Source organism: Pseudorasbora parva, chromosome 23 (assembly GCF_024679245.1).
Source record: "Pseudorasbora parva isolate DD20220531a chromosome 23, ASM2467924v1, whole genome shotgun sequence".
Taxonomy (NCBI): Eukaryota; Metazoa; Chordata; class Actinopteri; order Cypriniformes; family Gobionidae; genus Pseudorasbora; species Pseudorasbora parva.
Window position 1 is genome coordinate 9948705 of NC_090194.1, and position 20450 is coordinate 9969154.

A 20450-nucleotide genomic window follows, 5' to 3' on the forward strand; every position below is an offset into this window, starting at 1 on the left:
AAACATTATTCTCTCACAAATACAAGCATGTACATACATGTTGCTCACATATTACGGTAGCCCAGTTTGTGCTGAATAGAGAGTAATGACACTTTTGCCATTTATATATTTTTAAGCAACTGAAAACAACACTAATGTCAAAGCATGTCAAAACTTCTAAAGGGCCCCAAAACTGTGCAGACATCTACGGGTTAAATTATTACATTTATTAAATTATTAAAATTACTAAGAGTAAACTGTGTAAATATAATACCCACATAACATTATATTTGTAAGGCATTTTAACTTTCAATGTGCATTAATTAGATTTTATTATATCATATTTTTGTTTACACATGGTTAAAATGTGTTTACTCGCAGTGGTAACCATGGAAATCTACAAATACTATAGTTGAACTACGGTCACTGTTGTAAAGCCATCGTTCGTTTTCATAAGGGACTGCCAGTGACAGGCCGTTGCACCCATAAAATGCAATCTTTTTATTCTGACATGATTTATATTAACATTAGTTAAAGAATAGAACATGATCAATATGAACTTGTCTTAACATTAAATTTAAATTAGTGTAATTGCACAATTTAAGTTGGCTAATTTCAATGTGTTTATTGTGAAATAACTTAAACATATGTTTTTTTGTCTTTTGATGAGCCTTGTTCTGGGCTGTGTTTCCAGAACACAGTGATAAGTGAACTCTGACATTAATTTGAGTGTATTAATAATGTGATAACTGCATTTTTTTGCCTTTTATATTTATCACCACTACCGTTAGGGCCTAACATGTCACCCACTTCAAATACTGAACTAAACGTCACAGTCATTTAAAATGAAAAGTGAGAGGCCTTGAGTCAGAGTGCTAAAGGGCTGAGATGAAGTCTCTAATAAAGATATGAAGCTCTTATGGCCTGTACATTAGTAGCCAATAACGCAGCCTGGCTCCTGTCTGCCGAGATGGGGGTCTAAATGCCTATAAGCGCAGCAATGACCACACATGTGATCTCAATCACATATGGATTGTTCTGGAGCATTTTTTTAATAACGAGCCATTCCTCTCGCATGAATGTGATATCTGGCATTAATTCATCTGTGCTGGGAATCTCGGCGTGAACGGCGCTGAGCTGGGCCAGGTCCATCTGTGCACACGGTGCCCACAGCCTTGTCTAACTTTGTGTCAGCAACGAGTGCCCACAGCACCTTCTGTCCTGCTGTCACAGCAGAGAGGAGGGTTGTTTGATGGAGTAACGGCCCTCTGGACAGACGCGGGGGTGCGTTCAGCCGGACGAATGGTCAGAGCCAAGTGTGAAAAGGCACATCGGAGCGGTGGCATTTGAACAAATGGGCCACCACGAGACCCTGACGTCCCGCCACTGGCACTGTAGACATGACTTCTGGCCAGGCTGTCAGACTCAACCGGTCCACCAGGGTATGTCGGCGGTTAACTAAGCTCAGAACACTACAAGAAGACGCATGGGATTTTATGTGCAATGTTAGCTGTCATGTCAACATGGGAAAAAAATTACTCAGTGTTCAGAAAAAGCACACAAACATATGTCCAAACATAATGTACAGTAAGTAAATATCCTGCACAATTCTCAAGTAAAATGAATGCAAATTGACTGTTAACAGTAGCTAAATAAAAGCTAATTCACACTGCACCAACAAATCACCAAATCACAGTACGTCACTTCTATAACATTTCATGACCCAACAAATGATATCACAAACAATACCCTGTTTAAAAGTATCACAGCTATTAACTTTGCACTAGCTCAGCTGTCATCAAAACAGAATGGTAATGTAAACTAACAAAGCAAATAAGGTCAATTTTGAGTTTGTGAGTACTTTAACATGTTACTTATGTAGTGGGACTACATGCTACCTTTTTAATGTCTATTGTTTTTAACATTACATCGTATTGCACATGCAGCTTTTACTACAGAGTAAGCTAAAGCAAACGTGCTCTCATAAATGTCTTCTCCCATATTGGACAATACATAGAACAGATTAAAAAGTCATTGATTTGACTAAATTGATTATAGCAGAATACTTAGCTAAATGCTGCAGTACATCATGTTTTGAACTCAATTATAATTTGTGTTTATTCAAAACCCCTCTTTGTTTGAGAGCCAAAATATGGCTCTGATTAAGTTAGACATAATCATCACAAGTTCTATGTTTAAAAAGGACATTGCTCTAAGAAGCCGCTTGTAGTGTAATGCATTTCCTTTTTCAAAAAGGCAGCTTGACTCTAGTTTAGCTCCTTTAAATTATGAGCAGCATGTAGCTTGGCAAGCTAGATTCAAAGTAGCTTCCCCGATGCTGGCTTACAGTAATATCTAGTATGGGGTAATTCAACTTTTTTTTTTAATGATATTATTTATTAATCTATTCCTAGTTAATCCACTCCAAACTGTAATACCCTGACTGAAGGAAGTCTGGAATGATTTGTGGCTAAATCTATTCTTAGCTGATCTGTTCTTGACAGCGCCATTGGAGCTGGAGGTTAAGCTTTCCGTGAGAACAATCATTTTAGAATGGGAGTTCATGTTTCTGTGTTAATTTCAGGGTGACCCCATAATTACTCTGAGACATTGCACTGTCATCATTTGTGAGTTCAGAGCCTTATCCCACGATTCCCTCAGTTCAGCCTGCTAAAGTAGTTTTGAAAAAGTATGTGCGCGAGTATTTTTGTATGTGCGAGACAGAGCTATTCATAGGGGTCTGGCAGAGTCCAGCTTAACTGCGATAACACTAAACTCTTTCCATACACCCTAAATAACAAGAGAGCAAGTTTCTGGCCAGAAAGAAGATAAACGAAGATGGATAAGGATGTGTTCGAAACTGCATACTGCCATACTGCTCATACTATCTTATGCAGTACCGATCAGGCATAACATTTATCACTGACAAGCTGGCCCATGTGGTCCGAACAAACAGACGAACTACTGTAGCTCAAATTCAAAGGTGGTTCTGATAGAAAGGTGGCAGAATACAGAATGCTTTGAAGTTTGTTGCGTATGAGGCTGCATAGCCGCAGACCAGTCAGGGTGCCCATGCTGACCCATCCACCACAGAAAATGCCAACAGTGGGGATGTGAGCATAAGAATTGGACCACAGGGCAATGGATCGCTTACCTGGTCAACCCATGGCACCAGGATGCACTATGGGAAGAAGGCAAGCCGGCGGGGTGGCAGTGTGATGTTTTGGGCAATGTTCTGCTGGGAAACCTTGGGTCCTGTCATCCATGTGGATGTTACTTTGACACGTACCACCTACCTAAGCATTGCTGCAGACCACGCATACCATTTTGGCAGTGGCCTCTTTCAGCAGGATAATCCACTCTGCCACAAAGCAAAATTGGTCAAGCAATGGTTTGAGGAGCACAACAATTTTTTTGTTGTGAGAGTTTGAGGTGTTGACTTGGCCAGCTCTCAATCCAAATGAGCATTTGTGGGATGTGCTTAACAAACAAGCCCGATCCACTGAGACCCCACCTCACAACTTACATAACTTAAAGGATCTGCTACTAACATCTTGGACTCCACTAGACTTCTGAAGGTGTGCTATGGTATCTGGCACCATGCATTGACGGTTCAGTGCTGCTTTGGCAGCAAGAGGGGGACTAACACAAGATTAGGATTAATGTTATGCCTGATTGGTGTATACTATGTGCAGTAAATTAATAACCTACATTTACAAAAAGTGAAATATTCAGAGCTAAGGACACTAAAGACCTCTTACACTGGCATACTGTAAATATTGCATATGCAAAACATCATCTAATATATAATATTACTTTATATTTTTAGTGAAAAAGTCAGCGTGTAGTTTATAATGTGTGTATATTATATTAACATATAAATACTCTCAATACAATATTTAGAATTTTCTGTGCAGTATGCTATTCCATTCTACACAAAGCCTGTTTGAACACTTTGGGTTTATTTCCCAAAATGCACCCCCCAGGACACAGCATGATAAAAAACAATCAACTAAACAAACTCATGAATAATCAAATAAAAGTCATTAAAGAAGGCTTTAACGAAGCAGGAGGAGAAGCTATTGATGAATGAATGAAGGAGACTCAGGACACGACCCAGCGGGACGACAGATAGGTGTGAAAAACAAAAATATAAAAAACAACAACAACACACATCTCAACCTCTGTTTGGTCAGACAATCAATATATCACCATGGAAACCAGCCTCCTTTTATTTAGAGAAAAACACACAGATAAATACAACACAGATTACGTTTACTGTTTCTACTAATACATTTGATAATTTACTAATTTAGTTTCACCGTAGAATTTTACCTAATGTGCTAAAAGAGTTCAGTGAGGACGTTAAGTTAATAAAACTGTATGTTTTCCATTAGCCAGTCTGGTCTGTAACGCCTACCCTACAGCTGACTGCCGTGACTCATGGCTTATTCACAGCACTGCCTTTTAGTTTATTAAGTCCTTTTACACCAATTTGTTTCAATCCCACCTTTTTACACCACATGAGGACAAACTGTCCTGTTTCGTTGTGTGGGTTGTGTGTGAGTGTGCATGCGCATGTGTGTAAGAGAGAATAGATGTCACTTTCATTCTCCGAAACAGCCTCTGCTTTTGTAGTACTGTAAAATGTACAAAAAAAAAAGAAAAAAAAGAAAGGGAAACCCCCTCTATATTAAACACCTGACAAAATTATTTTAGCATCCAAAATAAAAGTTTGTGTTTAAATACATTAAACGACATTAACACTTGTCTGCTTGTCCGGGACAAGTGGATTTTTTGAAGGTGCAAGGAAAATAGATTTTTACTTGCCCGACCAGACAAGTATACTGATTAAAAATAACTATGGAATCACCAAAACACGACAATGATTCTGCATTCATTTAGTGAAATTGGCGATTGAAATGAATAATAATATAATATATAATGTTCTGACAGTAACAAGGTTGTGCTGTTGAGGCTTGCACAGCCTCATGAGGAGAAATCGCAAAAAAATAAGTACAGCTCAGATGAGAAATCAGTAACTTACTGCGGTAAAAATTCTTTTTTATACGTTTTTAGATTTTTAAAGCTACACTGTGTAACTTTTTTAGTTTATTCTTAGCTAAAAACACTTAGTTCTTTCAAAAATATATGTGCTCATTAATGTATATTTACTTCTTTCAAGTAATAAAGTATTTTCATAATTTTATAATATACCATTGAAAATACATACGGGTGAGGGGTTTGAATGCCGGTCGCCATGTTGCTCCTCCATCTTGAAAGTACATTAGCCAAAGAGGGACATACCCATAAATTCAAGCTTCGCTTTAACACTCGATGGCACTCATGAACGCGGTCGAACAGGAAGCCATGTTAATCTTGGACTAAATCGGCCACCGTAGGAGTTAAAACGAAATCGGAATTGAGAAAACTAATGTTCGCTGGATTGTCATATACCTTTACACTGCTAGATGGGGGAAAATATCACACAGTGTAGCTTTAATAAAATACATTCAACATCACGAGACCACAAGTGCTGAATACCATCACTACCCACTACCAAGAAAATGTGACACTGATTTCATACATACATGCATACATACATACATATATATATATATATATATATCCTAACAATTTATTCAGCTTTCATATGATGTATGACTCTCAATAAATTGATCCTTATGACTGGTTTTTTATGGTCCAGGCCAGGGTCACATTCTAAAATAAACACATTTTATGAACGACTTGTTGTCCACAACAAAACAACATAAAGGAAAGATATCATTAAAAAAAAAAATCAGAATTTGACAGAATTCCTCTTTAAATATAGCCTGACAAGCCAGACCCACATCAAGATGATGACACTCGCGGGCAGATTAGATTTGCTGCCGCTAGGGTGCGTCTAGATTTCTAGGCTACTTTAAATACTGACTTTAAAGCGCTCGTGCATTTAAAGTGGCAGACTACAAAATTGCAGGGCACAATTATAATAAAAAATATCATACACTGGTGTGAAAGCTAATATAGTTATATAGCTTGGTGTGAAAAGGCCTTTAAATAGGATAGAGGCAATATTTAATTAATTTTTATTCCATAATGAATGAAATCGAGCTAGGCTATGAATATATCTAGTTATTTTTTACTAATAATAATTGTATTTTCAAAATGTGTGGTGATTGACAACAGCATAACCCACAGAATGCACTGCAAGTCTATCCTTCTGCAGTCTCGATTTCATTTTCATTCGATTAATGCTGTCTGCCTCGAGTAAAGTCTATAAGGCAATAGCATTATACTACATTATACAATCAGGCTTTCAGTAAAGCATTTTTTGGTAGATGCAGGTTGTATCAGAGTCGACTGTCCATGGACCAAGAAACACAGATTTTCCTCTTTTTCTCTCTTTTGTATCAAATTCTCTCTCTGGCATCATTAAATCCAGCCTTGTACAGTATAGGCCTGCCAAACTACATGCAGACAGTCATGCCAAATTCCCCAGCAGACCCCACACACATCCACGGCTTAAAAAGCAGCTCCGGCTCTCGCCAGCACCCCTCGCCGATCCTCCCACCTCAGCGAGTTAACCCACACATGAAAGCGAGTGAGACAGGAGAGGAGAGCCAGGCTGCAGTCTCCCGAGGCCACTCTCTTCTGTTTAGAGGCACCCACAGCTTTCTGAGGGAAGGATTAAACCTTCACTGCTAGCCAAGCTAACTGGCCCTAACCGAGATGCTCAGAAGACAGAGCTTTGGCTAAAAAGACCAAATTCCCCAGTGGCACATGCTTGCATCTGTGTCCACTTCCATATGAATGAGTACAGTGCTTATATGTAGATTTAAAAATTAATGAGTATGTGCAGTTAGAGAGGTGATGTTTACTAAATGTACCATGGTGTTTTTGTATTATGTTCCTGACACTAAACTGGTAGAACCTGGCGCTGTCATGCCAAAGGTCATGGGTACACTGATCAAATGTGCACGTCGCTCAGGGTGGAAGCATCTGCCAAGCCATCAACACAGTGTTTTGGACACAATGATTTGAGGTAGCTTAAAGCAGGGACCTTTAAGCTAGAATCCAGAGACCCCCAAAAATGAGTGAGGAAATTATTTTGTTCACTTAAATTCACTAAATTGAACTGATTAATTAATTTAATATTCTATAGACAGCTTAACAGGATTTAAGAGATTTAAAAGGAAAAGGAACAACCTACCAAAAGTTCTGTGAAAAAGACTCATATTTTAGTATATATTTTTTTTAAGCATATAGTATATTATTATTTTTATTTTTTATATACTTTTTAACTTTAGTTAGTGTGTAATGTTGCTGCCAGAGCATAAACAGTATCTGCAAAGTTACAGCGCTGACAGTTCGATGCAAACGGAGATATTGTGTTTTAAAGTTACGGCAGTTTATTGCCTACAAAAACGGCCGGTCTGGACTACAACAAGCTTCTTCCTGGGTTGGTGACATCATAAACCCGCTAGTCTCCGCAGATGTGACTTCTGCCCGTAATGGTAAGGGGCATGGCATTTCTGGCAACCTGTGCTTGGCACTTCAGCCAATAAAAATACATTAAACTACATTTGGCCATCTAACCAATCTAAGACCATTGCGTTTTTCCGAGGGATGGGTTTCAGAGAAGCAGGAAGCAAACGATCCATTCAAAGGACGGTGGAGACAGCGGTGTGGAATAAAGGTAAAATATAAGAAAAATACAGCGTTTAAAAAAAAAAAAGTATTAAGACATAATACTGCACCCTATAAACACAACCAAGCCTAAAAAAACACTTGGAACCACCCCTTTAAGTTTAAGTTAATTGACAGATGACATAAATTAACATAAAAATATCAATAAATAAGTGCTGAGTGGCAATCGATAAAAAAAAACATTAATGATGTTTGATCATCATGATTAAAACATGAATGTTTTATACTGTAATAATTTCACAGTTACTCTCCAAATTAATGTAGAAACAGCTTAACTTCTTGATTTTTTTTAAACATTAATGATAGACATTTAACATTATAGAATTGAAAGCTATATCCATTTATAGTGTGTCAACATTTATTGGGCTTTAAAAAAATAACTTAATTTAAGTGAACTTAAAACGTGAGCTACAAACGTTCCTGCTGGATCCTGCAGCCTATCTGGCAACCTCGAGTCAGGGGAGAGGGGAGACACCGCTCTACAGTCATTTAAAAATGATTGCAGTACCAGTTTTGGCCACAATCTTACACACACTTCCTTTAAAGGTGCACTATGTAGTATTTTTGCAGTAAAATATTACTGTTTCCAAAAGTAATGAACTCTGTATAATATCAACTCTGTCAACAAATATAAATGTTTCCAACTATTTGTAAATTGTGAGAAAATTGCTATTTTAACTAAGGACCAGGACGTTTCAGCTTACGTTTGAGCGAGTCGCCTGTCAATTGCGGCATATCTGCGCTACCCTCGGTTTCAGGTTTTATTTGGCAGGAGCGCTTTACTCTTAGCAGTGTGATCAAGTGAACGCACGGAGTAACATCATAACATCATTTTCAACACACTTAAATGTATCTAATATGATAAACAGAGCTGCATTACCTCATAATCATAACCGGAAGAGCGGATCAGTGCAGGCGCCCAGCGACTGTGTCCCGTCCAGTCATAATAAAAGTCCAGGTGCTCGCTGAGCAGGTATTTGTTAAACAATCGCTCCAGCAGCCATGCTCAGCTCCACAACACTCGATCCTGCTCTGCTTCATACTACAGTAACGTAAAAAACAAAACGAGTGTAACGCAGATATGACGCAATTGACAGGCGACTCCCTAAGACGTCCCGGCTACTTGGTTAAAACAACAATTTTCTCACAATTTACAAATAGTTTGAAACATTTGGGATATTCTAAGAACTTAACTGAACAAAATATATAACGCTGGCCTAGTGGTTTTTGGATATTTCACTAAATATTTTTAACTCGTTAAACAGAAAAAATGAATCACATGCATTAACGCTAATTGTGACAGCACTAAAATCAATATAAAAATATTACATAATATACAAAAGGATAATATAAACACTTTCACAGTTTTAGTTATATTTCACATATACATTTTAATTGGGGTTTTATACATAAATATATGACTGCTTATTGTTAAAGAATCAACATTTTTTGGGGGTCCCTCGCATAAAAAAAACCCTTAGCCCCATCCACCTTATTTTTAACGTAGGGGCGGGTGTAGTCATTTGTAGACTGAATGTGAAAGGAGTCCAGTGCCATCCACTTCCATTTATTTTACCTGTACAAAAACAGTCCGTTTATGCTGCTTGATTTTGCAAACTAGTATTATCATCATATTTATAAAGACACTAGTTTTACCATTTACTGCACTTTGTTATGTTTCTAGTTATTTACTGTACCTATTACAGCTAATGAGTCTAAAGTCTCGGACATTTACCGAAAATAGCTTACTTCCACATTGCGAGATAAGGTGAATGGTACTGTTTAGCTACCATTATATATATGAATGTGGAAATGAAATGGCAAAAGCATGATATACTCTGAAGTATCTTTTTGGTAAGGGAAGTTGTACTTTATAATCAATAATTGACTCTTTGCACATCTGAAGTTGTCACAGTCAGCTGGGGGTTGCTAAATTTGTCTATAATTATGTCTACGCATCACTTTCATGGTCTCTATCTTCTGCACCTACTTCACATTTCATTCAATTCTCTCTCCCTCTCTCTTTCGCCCTCAGAGGGGAAATGAACCTGATCTCTGGCATCTGGTCTTGTTAGATGGATGTAAGGCGCATGAGGAGGTGGTGTATGAGCGAGAACCAATAGAAACAGGTGAAACAGAGCCGCGCTCGTCGCTGAGATGTTGGCCGTTTCTGTGAGTGTATGTGAACCCTGAGGAAAGGGGGGGGCTGTGATTTAACTCAGGGTCTGGGACAGCCTGGATGGGCCCCATCCATCTTCCAAAGTAATTACGCATTGACGCTCCCCATTGGAGGGGGACGTCGGCCTCTCCATGGCTTTATAAATCACCACTCGCTACAAGTAGCAGGCCAGAGGGAGAGAGATGAGCGCTTTAACAGTAACACTGTGTTTTTAAGCTTAAGGTGGAAAAAAAAATAAGCAACCACTGACATGCAATATAGAACATGTCTTTTTTGTCGCTTAGCCTTTTAGTTTATGGGTGTGCGATAGCGATACATTTTAAAGGGAAAGAGGAATTCAGCTCGCTGTACATGAGCATCACTCAGTGAACTGTAACGGTGTATTTTTCTGCCTTTAACATCACACTCCTGTCCTCGGGGGATGTTTGGACATTTTCTCAGCCATGTTGTCTTTCAACACAGTTACCACTAAACACAGCACGAGTCAAGTTCTCAGGCGTCCTGTCTGTCTCCGTCCCTCTCCAGACAGAGTGATTGGTGGCACTGGTCCCAGCAGGGCTGGCATATTGATTGGGGGTCGGGAGGCTGGCCCGGCCCGATTTGTTTCCCTCTGAGACAGGGCTGTCAGTCAGCCATGCTGTACGCCTGGTTTAATGGCAGTAGCTATGAGAGTGATTGAAGTACATGGGTGATCCCTCTGCTAACATGGTGATATGCTATCAGCCTTTTGGGACTTCAGCTATTCTGTCTTTCCCTTTCACAATAATGGGTTGTGAGAGAGAAAAGAAAAGGATGGGGTAAAAAAAACACTCCTTTGGTATAAGGGGGATTCTGGACATGTAATCAAGAAATAGAGACATACAAGATATAAGGGACTGAAAAGACAAGAGTCTGTCTAGACTTATTCAAGCCAAAAACTACATACATATCAGATTTTATGCCATGCTGTTCATGGACTTAAAATGTGACCAGAAAAAAATGAATGCTGTACTCTAAGTGATGACTTGTTGTGCAGCAATCAAATGTGATTTTGGCAGCAAGAGAAACTAGGCAGCTTCATTTAATTTCTGGAGCTGGCCCATCAACATGCCTGCTCTAAATCTGTCGCTGTCCACGAGGAAGAGGTGCTGAAACGTCTACGGGCCGTGCTGGCCAGCTTTGAGAGCGGTTATGAAATCTTTTTTTCATGTTGTTTCCACCACCAAACATTCTGCATTACTTGTATACAGCGGGCTATAATTTCCGCAACATTTAGATGCACCGGCGTAAGACATAAAACATTGTTGTGCATGTAGCAGTTATTCTCCCGTCACTTAACCTTTCTCGCATTATACAATGGTCATTTTAATGATTCTTGTACACGACTGAACGATGTTCAGGTACTGGACAATTACACAAGGAATTTTAGCTGCATATTAAAAATAAACCTAAAGTCTACAAGGCACATTAACACTTTACTGAATGCAAATTTATGGAGCCATTAGTTCTATAGCCCGACTTAAAGGTCAAACGAGAAGCAATGCGGTTAAATTTCAAATTGCTCAGCATCCACACCAGAGCATGTTGGAGAGCTCTTTTGTAGATTAAATGTCTTTAATCAGTTTAAACTGATCGTTTTAGCATATAATGTAATCGGAGGGAATGCATAAATAATATTGCACAGCAAAGTTTAACACTTGCATAATAAAAAACAGCATTTTGAAAAATCTCTGCTGGATTTGAATGTCAATGCTTGTTGATGAGCTCTGAGTCATTAATTGATCAATTGGTGCATTCTGTGTGTGAATGACTCAACCAGCAAGATAATCAATAGCTAGTATTCATTATTAATGCAGGTTCATAATGCCACTCTTCTTCATTGTCACATTAACACAGGAGACATTAACGCATGCTGTGAGATGACACACATGATCGGAAGTAGTTAAAGCTGATCTGGAAGTGAAATGTTACTATATTTTCGCACACCATCCGCACGCTGTCATTACTTCCTGTTTTCTCAACAACAACAAAAATCACTCCATCTGTAGCACAAACGCATTAATCCTCAAAGAAAGGAGACAACTGCACATAGCAATACAAATAAGACAATTGAACTGGCTATATTTTGCATTTTTGGTGTCCATTACCTCGTAAAAGTCCCACAGGATCCACACAAATAAAAATGGAGGATCTTAGTTCAACGTTTGGCCAAGCCATACAGAGTTCATCTTAAATGTAGGTCCATATCCCAAACATCAAAAGTCTCTCAAAGCTTCTGAATCCCGCGATCTCTTCAACCATTGAAGACGTGGGGTGAGAGGAAACAGATCAGGTTGCAGAGAGACTAAGACAATCAACATTCAGAATGAAGAGAGGAAGCGTGAGGAGGAATCTTGGGAAGGTTTCTTGATGTGATTACACCGGGCAGCACTCGACTATGTTTAACACTCAAGGGCGGGAGGGTCCACACTAAAACCCAAGATCAATACGCAATTTTACAATCATCACCTCGTCCATAATTGGCTTGAAATGAACCTGCAGAATGTCAATATCAGTTTGAGAGTGTCACCGTTCACTTGAGTCTTCTTGTACGGGCGGATGAGTCATTAAAAACATACACCCTTGACAAACTCCTACTATTCAACATAATTTTGGTGCAGTTTCCACTCTAAAAACACACTGCAACAAAGCCAGATGCTCACCTTCAGGGCAACTTACTGTGCCTGAAATAGGACACATTTTACATTCTGTAATTAATTCGTAACGCTGGATTTATGCCATTAGGGTAAGATAATGAAAGAAGGCAGCACACTTAAAGTGCACAGAAGCTTTACTAAACCCGAGAGCTTAACGGAACGAATTCTGACTAAATCAAGGAATACTGGGTGGAAAAGGACTGTCCGTTCGTCTGCCTGCCTGATCCTGTCACTGGTGGATTTGTTTGGAGTTTTTCCACGTCTAATGAACCTCCTCTAAAGCAGCAACGTAGCCCCAGCTGTGAATTGAGTCTCCAAACAAATTAATAATTAAATACAGTTTTCAGAGCAGCAGGGAAAAACTGCATCAGTCTTTCTTTCCAAGTGACACGAATCTGTTTTCCCACCAAAACGTCATCTAAAAAAAATAGTTATTCCCCGAAAACCACAGGCATACCTCTGACTTCACTTGTGTGTTTCTCCTTTTACTCCGGTCTTTTTTATACATTTTCTACCTCCCAGTTCCTTTCAGATTCAGTCTGTGCAGTGAAGAGCGAGGGAGCGCCATGTTCTTGGCAACTTTAAAGCTCAGCACCATCCTAAAAAATATCTTACTGACGGATTACAGGTTCTTTCAGACCTGAGCAAAACTCAAGATGAGTGGACACTCCAGCCTTTTCATTGCTATCCAAGATAGAACACAGATGTGGCATTTAGCATGTCTATCTGTGGATTCCAGACTTCTAAAGGACAGGGATTTTTTTGATAGAGCTGTAAAGTCAGTCCAGAGCTTCTCTAACAAAATGTCAGGACAGGCAGGAAATCTGACTCAGCACTCTTCTGAAAGGTACTCTAGGTGCTCCCTTATTGCAGGTACGCACCTTTCCGCTCCAGGTAAAGTTATGAGAGGAGATCCCTGTAGCACGGAAGCTTTATTAGTGCATTTATAGCTCAGAACAATGGCAGGACTGTGTCGGGCAATGGGCACCACATATCATGTGTGGAGGCTGAAATATAGATCTAGACGGGAGGAGGCTGTCAGGTTCAGCTGATGATTCATTGCTTGTGGCGATGCTGCCTACAGTGAGTGGATCATCCTGCACATGCTGGGACAGAGATAATGGCACACAGATGTCTAAGCACATCAGGCCACACAATCCGACACAAACGCAACTTTACTACAACACATTGGAGTTCAGAAAGCGTGTACAGCGATCAGACATTGCTGCAGAAAATCAACAGCTACTAACTCACAGGTCATGGCCGCTTTGAAAGATGTAAAAGAAGGGCTGTGTGACACTTCAAGGAGACTGATGGTTTATAACGCTCGCTTTTGTGATGCATAAACATTCAGAAATGCTTATCTGGACAATTGTATGCTCAAATGCCGTGTCCTAGGACGAAGAGATAAATGTTGAATAAAAACTGTATTTTAGCACAACTTCACTGACATTGCGTTTACAAGACTAGGCAGAGGTCGGTCTTTTGTGGGAGATGAAAGCTTTCGAATAAATTCCACACGGACACAGAATACTGTCTGACGAATGCTGTTGTGCATGTGTGAATGAAGAAAAAAAAAAAGTGCTGACCTTGGGTGTTCTATGGAGTGAAAAAAAGGCAAATATTGTTACCATCATCATGTTTTCTTAATATAATTATGCCTCTTTTGCATAAGTGAATAAGTAAAATACACAGTTCTAGAAAACACAACTGTCCGTCGTGGACCAGGCAGTAACTCCAAACAATAAGGATGTTTCTGATTTATTCACAAACCCCATTTTAAAGGGGCCAACTCTAAAACCCATCTCTTTCAGCTTTCCCCAGTGCTCAGAGAATTTTAAAGTTTAATAAGGCTGCAGTGCATGTGAGTGCTTCCCAAGACGGCATTCACACACTAAGGACAGGCAGCACAGAAGGGCACATGGAGGGGGTTACATCAAGCTAACACTGCACTTTTCTTCATTATTTACCTGTTCTGAGGCCTGGGCCAGCCTGAAACACAAGCATTTCTCCATCACTCTTACATCACAAATGCTCCAGCCTTGGGTACAGTAGCACTCTATGTTGTTCCGCTCATAATAACGAAGGCCATTTGCCCTGACTTCGGGGCATTCTGGCTGTGCTTCATCCATCTATCAACATATTGTAAGACAGTAGAGTTGAGCACAGTAGAAAGATGATTAAATCGTATAAATAGTTTAGTTGAGCACAGTAGAACGATGGTTAAATGGAGGGATGAATAGAACAAACAATCTGACTGGAATGGTATTTTTATGTGACGTTTAATACAACAAGTGCTTTGTCGTGGCTTCGTGGCATTTTCTTTTTATTTTGTTCTTGCAATGCAAAAAAACACTATTAAATGTACAATGTGATATTAAACATTTTAATGAATTACATACACAATTACTAACTTGCTTTACGTTCTCCAGGTCTGAGAAGCTTTAAAAAATCATTAGCGTATTTTTATCTGTCACAATGAGCAATGGAATTTTGAACAACCTAACGTTAACATTCTACACATGACAGAATACCTTCCACGTCAAAAGATCGGCTCCATTCTTAAATACTTGCTCTTGCCAGCCATAATTCCATAGATTTTTTTTTTAGGATTTAGTCCTCTTTTGAGTGGGTCACCAACCAGAGGGCTTTGTCTTTTTATCTCATGTAAGACAGTATGATGGATGCGCACAGTAGCTCACATGAAGGCTCAAGGCCAAATGCTCCACATAGACACATGCTCTGAAATCAACTACTAGTTTTTCCTCAATCCACGTGAGGGACTGCAGCAGAACTCCAGCAAAGAACGGAAAGCTTTGAGCAACACTCACCTCTGCTACATCATACAAGGACAGCAGATAGATTTAGAAGCACAAAACCACCTACACCAGGTCATATTAGACATTAGACTGATCAACCAGCACTTGGGCTGAGGAACAGGCATATCCTCAGCCTTCAGGAGAACAGAGGACTCCTTGTCTGTGCTGAATTCTGCCATTGACAGAGCACTGCCCAACCACCACAGCATATAAATGTGCCCCTTTATGAGAGCCATGGCTTCCTAATACACCTCCATACCTATGTGTGCATGGGCGTCGTGAGTGTGCGGTTGGGTTAGGTGGGTTGTCTTTGCTCCATCCTATCTCACACTTACGTAAATGCCATTAAACATTTAACAGGCGATGGGAAGTCTGTGGGTTGCGGATGTTTGCCATCATTCAGAGCGCATTACCATTATCTATCAAGTGCAAAAATAAATCAATCCCCACGTTGCCAGAGGGACGAGCGATGGATGCAATTAGAGGCGCAAATGGCCGGTAAAGGCCACGCGACAACGTCGCGTCGAGATCATTTGATCTAGATCTGAAGAACGCGTCGTTTTTTCCCTTTGAAGCAGACGAGACATGCCAGAATAAAATAGTAGGATATGCGGATACTGGCCAAGTGTGTCAATCATAAAATCTCTATATCTTATATACAGGCCATGACACTCGGTATTGCCTGACCAAAGCGCACCTATTCAACACTTCTAATTAGATATCTCATTCGTGAGCGGTGCGCCAAAACGACACAGACGAGTTACTTGTAAATACACATATATGTAATATAACAATAGACAACAGAAACCCGCTTACCGCGATGAAAAGGTTGTTGTCGATGCGTCTCCGGTTCTTTCCCGGTGATTATTCGTACTTCAGTGCTGAAGCCGGTGTTTATGCCATCGGTATTTTTTCTGAGGTAATTCGTCATGTGTCGCAGGCTCTCGCACATCAATTTAACGTTACCTTCTTCGCGTCAGCCCGTGTCCCCAAAACAATAAATGAAAAACGCAAAGACAGAAAAGAAGACATAAAAAGGAAGGAGCGTAGTGAAAATTAAGAAACGAGAAAAAAGAAAGGGGAATAAACACCTCTTAACACCACCTCCTCCTTTTTCTTTCTTTGTATCTGACAACACCCGTGTTTTCTGACAGCGAGATTACCACATATTTTATTACTATAAAGGAGGTAGGGAAATGATAAAATAAAACAATAACAGAAACAAATGCGTATAACGCATTAGCGGCTAACTCAACGCTCTGTCGTCATGGCGACCCATTTCAGAGTCCGTTCGTGCATCAAAAGACACCAAATAATAAAAACCATCCGGTGGCACGACTTCTCATTTGCTCTCAGTCTGGCTCACTCACAAACGAGTCCTCTTCTTGTGTGAGCAGGTGAGCCAACAATTATGATTATTTTTCGTTTGTCTCACTGGTATCTAATAATGACGTTAATAATTATTATTATTCCCACTCGCGAACAATGACGATGTATATGCCTCTCAGATATCCATTCCGTACTTCACGCACAGCTGTCAAGAATCGGGAGTCCTGAATCCCGATGTCCGCCTCTCTCTTTCTCTCTCTCTTTTCCCCTTACACACGCACATTCTATGGCAAGCCGTTTTAATCTTCTAAACGAAATACTTTCAGGTAGGCTTTCCAATGAGTCCCCTAATTAATCCAATACTGACTAAGTAGCTTTTTCAGTTTCACTAGTAAATATTCATTGGATAGGCCTACTTTGTTTCTTTTACTATTCACTATACCAATTATCAACTGTGATGAGTATACATTTTCGAAAAAAGAAAAAAAACTGGGTCTCAGAGGAAGATTATTTGCTGCACGTTACTCATTTATTACATGTTCATAACTAGGGGGACTCAGGGGAAGATGATTTGCTGCATGTTACTCATATATTAGGCTACATATTCATAACTAGGGATGAACTGATTTTTGCCAGATCGGGTATAGGTCAGGCGATATTTTGTGTTTACTATTCTGTTATTGTTAATGCCCACAAAAGGCACAAAACAAAAAGGTTTTGTTAAGGTACAGCTGAATATTTAAGTTGTTAAATTCAAGTTCACATAAACTTTGCCTCCACTGTGGCAGTCAGTCATTCATTCAGCTTTCAAATACAATGTTTCTATCATTATACTTGATCTGTAGATAAAGGTATATGCTTTTGCTTCATACCGAATACCGGTATTTATTTTTGTTATGCTATTCATTTTGATGATACCGCAATAATGGTATATGTCGCTTAAACAACGTGCAGAACATGGCACAGCGACGAAAGCAGTCCCATTTCACTGTTGTGAGAACACAGCTGAGATCCCTGAATCGAAATCACCCACTGAAGCATCATTCACTATTCCTGACGTTATCCACTATTGTGAGACTGCAATGTGAGCTTGAATGAGTGCACTCAATAATGTCCACTATGGTCTTAGACACCACTACAAATGGCGGTCCATTCAAATAATGGTTATAGATAGGGCTGTGCGATATTGGGGGGGAAACGCGAAATGCAACACCTTGTTAAATAATGCGATATTCGATATGCGATACGATATTGCTATTAGTGTGTAAAATCTATTAAATTTATATATATATTTAAATTAAAACTGAGAAATGATACCATTTGTGTTTCACATTCTTTCTGATTCTTGCTAATAGTTACTTGTCACTTTCACAGTGATGGGAATAACGGCGTTATAGATAAATGGCGTTACTAACGGTGTTCATTTTTTAAGTAACGAGTAATCAAACTAATTACCGTTTCCTCTGTTACAACGGCGTTACCGTTACTGAGAATAAAATGTGGCGTTACTATAATTGAGCTCACTGAAGCAGTTTTCATCCGAGCAGGTTCTCTGTCAGCGGACCTGCAACCTGTGTGTGTGTGTGTGTGTGTGTGTGAGAGCGAGAGCGTGCGCGCGTGTGTGGGGGTGGGTGTTATACACATGATTATGACAGGTGGGTGGGAGACAACCACAACTGATGATGATTCATGATTGGCTTAGGTAGACAGACACACACACACGCACACACGCGAGGAGTCGATATCACGTCCAATGACTTCAAAAGGTAGCTTTTGCAAACTGGAAGTATGCAGTACTTTTCCTTCGTTGAGATGAAAGGTAAGAATGTTTATGTAACGTGCAACTTATGCCCAGGAAGAGTCTCTCCACGTTGGTGGCAAGTAATTCTAATCTAATGAAGCACTTCACATCTTAGTGGCTAAGAACGCAAAGGATAACGTGAGCTCCGCTACCAAAGGAGGAGACAGAGCCACGACATTAAAGAAATATTGGTTGGCTAGTTGGCATCTGTGCAATAAATATTTCACATACATAAATAATCTATTTAGTTTTATTGTTCTACTATAGTACTGATATTTACAATAATGTCTTAAATTTGATAGGTGTCGCTCACATTGTCCCAAAGCAACATTAAAATAGTGTAGATTAGTGTACAATGTTTTATAATAATTTATTCTATTTAGTGTCCATTTCATTTAATTTAACATTTAATATTTCATTTTAAATATATAATTTAAAAATTGCTTTTAGAGTCAACTCCAAAGAACCTTTTATGCTAAAAAAGGTTCTATAATGACAAGAAAGAACCCTTTTTGCAGTTAAAAAGGGCTCTATATAGAAACTTTTAGGGGTTCCAAATACGTAGCGCTGATAGAACCCTTTAAAATTCTACATAGAACTAGGGATGCACGATATTATCGGCACGACATCGGAATCGGCCGATAAACGCTTAAAATATAAAAATCGGCATCGGTCGATATGAAAACATTATGCCGATATGCCTTGCCGATATGATAACGTGTTGATATGCGCCTGCAATAACTCACGTGTGCAAGGAGTGCTACAGATGAGACCATGTCAGCACTGCAGTCATTCTTCAAGTGAAAACAAGAAAATACATTGCATGTACAGTGATTTATATTGACTGTTTTTAAATGCTGCCTTGAATTTCTGAATGCACGTACAGAAGGACGTGACCGTCAGCAGCAGATTTGCCACGTTTTCACAACAAAACGAACCCAAAACAAGCCCAATCGCGTCTCCCCACTCTCTAGCGCGTGCGGCAGCCTCCACAGCAGCAGAAGCTCCTCCAGGTCCTAGTGCCCTCCAGCTAGACCGCTATATATTTATACATGTAGTGGGTGCGCTGTTGTTACACTAATACAATGAAAAGTATAATACACAAATAAATTGAAGTTACTTCTTGTTCAGAATAAACAAATCAGTAATGATGTCATAAATCACAAGCATGACACTTGTAAATTAAATACTTTTATATACAGTGTATTAATCTGTAATAAAATTTTATGAAATGGATGATGAAAAATAATCCAAGGAGCTCTACAATAATTGTAGAATTAAAGTACAGCATCAATGGATGTCATGCCACCCCCACTTCATGTGCACAAACGTTAAATCCAAAAATACAATATTAAGGTTACAGCTGCATCTGGGGTGAAAAATTACTGACTTTATTATTGTTATTTTCAGAGCTTTTAATATACTCTTATCATAAAAAGAACTTTATTAAAATGTATTTATCTTCAACAAGAATCCTTTTAGTAAGGAGACCTCAGAAATCTGAAACCAGAATAAAACAAAAATTGTTTTTGCTCAAAATGGTGTTGTTTCCAAACAAAGGGAAAAAATAAACATATATCGGCATCGGTATCGGCATCGGCCAAAATGAGCTGAAAAATATCGGCATATCGGATATCGGCAAAAATCCAATATCGTGCATCCCTACATAGAACCTTTTCTTCTAAGAGTGTAGTATCTAATGAATTTATTAAATTAAAAACATATAATACAAAACATTATTAGAGTATTTACTAGTAATTAGGCAATTAGCTCCTGAAAGGGTTGTGTCTCAATACCAAGTACGCAAAGTTCAAACTTGCATCCTTGGTATTGCATCTAATTCGAAATTGCCAAGAACGAGCTCCTGAGGATGGGAGAACACAAGTCCGGTAATTCTGCAAAATGAAATAAAAGCCGTTCTAGAGTACAAGTACAAGGTTATAGAAGCTATACAATAA

The 20450-nt window shown here is 39.2% G+C and overlaps 1 protein-coding gene across 4 annotated transcripts in view; it reads right to left on the minus strand.

Annotated features, from left to right (window-relative positions):
- Positions 1 to 20450, minus strand: part of nlgn2b (neuroligin 2b) — a 171313-nt gene that overhangs the window by 77193 nt on the left and 73670 nt on the right. For 2 of the 4 annotated variants that reach the window (XM_067433231.1, XM_067433228.1), the window contains exon 1: positions 16179 to 16926. The exons of 1 other annotated variant lie outside the window; for it this stretch is intronic. The gene's annotated coding sequence lies outside the window, so the exon portion shown is untranslated. Of the gene's footprint in view, positions 1 to 8569; positions 8732 to 16178; positions 16927 to 20450 lie in introns of those variants that run through there. One more of the 4 variants, XM_067433230.1, reaches the window with a different exon arrangement.